The sequence below is a fragment of the Acyrthosiphon pisum genome, unplaced genomic scaffold, assembly GCF_005508785.2.
Source record: "Acyrthosiphon pisum isolate AL4f unplaced genomic scaffold, pea_aphid_22Mar2018_4r6ur Scaffold_15264;HRSCAF=15920, whole genome shotgun sequence".
In the NCBI taxonomy this organism is placed as follows: Eukaryota; Metazoa; Arthropoda; class Insecta; order Hemiptera; family Aphididae; genus Acyrthosiphon; species Acyrthosiphon pisum.
In genome coordinates, this window is record NW_021764060.1 from 1 (window position 1) to 989 (window position 989).

Genomic DNA, 989 nt, shown 5'->3' on the forward strand with positions numbered 1-989 from the left:
CGGCCCCCTCGGGGGCTGGGTCGTCGCGCGATCGCGAAGATGACCGAAATCGGCCGTTTAGAGGAAGTAAAAGTCGTAACAAGGTTTCCGTAGGTGAACCTGCGGAAGGATCATTAGAGACGGGCCCGCGGTACCGGCGACACTCGCCGGTCTCGCGCGCGCCTCATCCGACCCCGTGGCCGCGTGCGCTCGCCGACTCGCTCGACGACCGCCCGCGCGCCGCGACCCCCGACCGAGCGTCGACCGAAAGATGGTTAACACGTCGAAAGACCGTACGTGCCCAGTCGTGCGTCCGCGCACGGCGCGTGGCCGTAGAAGTTTCGTCGAACAAAACAAAAAAACAACCGACACCGAGCGGCGGATCACTTGGCTCGTGGATCGATGAAGACCGCAGCTATCTGCGCGTCGTCGTGTAATCCGCAGGTTATACGAACATCGACCAGTCGAACGCACATTGCGGCCTCGGTGACCCGCGGGTCCCGGGCCACGCCTGTCTGAGGGTCGTATACCGGATACTCGGCCAGACCGATGCGCCGCCGGCAGGCGTCCGACGGCACGCCCGTCGGCCGCTCCGGTGGTGCGAGATTGGCGGTTCGACCGGGGAGAGCCGCTCGCGCGGCCGCCTCCGGTCGTCCGCCCAAGTTGTGACGGCAAACAGTCACGGGTTCTCGCGTCGTCAAACGGCACGTCCCCGTCCGCCCGCCGCGCGAGAGCGCGGCCGGGCCGGCTGAGAGTCCACGAGACCTCTCCGGCTTCCGAGAAGCGGACGCGGGCGGTCACCGTACGGGCGGAGCGCGGACCGCAGGCTGCCGTGTAATTTAAGAAACAAACAACCGATACGTTCCGACCTCAGATCAGGCGGGACTACCCGCCGGATTTAAGCATATTAATAAGCGGAGGAAAAGAAAACAACCGTGATTCCCTTAGTAGCGGCGAGCGAACCGGGAAAAGCCCATCGCCGAATCTCGCCGCGCACTTTTGTGTCGCGG

The 989-nt window shown here is 64.7% G+C and overlaps 1 non-coding gene across 1 annotated transcript; it reads left to right on the forward strand.

Moving 5' to 3' along the window:
- The first annotated feature begins 346 nt into the window (after positions 1-346).
- Positions 347-504, forward strand: LOC115034597. The gene has a single exon (XR_003839936.1). It is a non-coding gene; the product is annotated as a 5.8S ribosomal RNA (ribosomal RNA).
- The last annotated feature ends 485 nt before the right edge of the window (positions 505-989 follow it).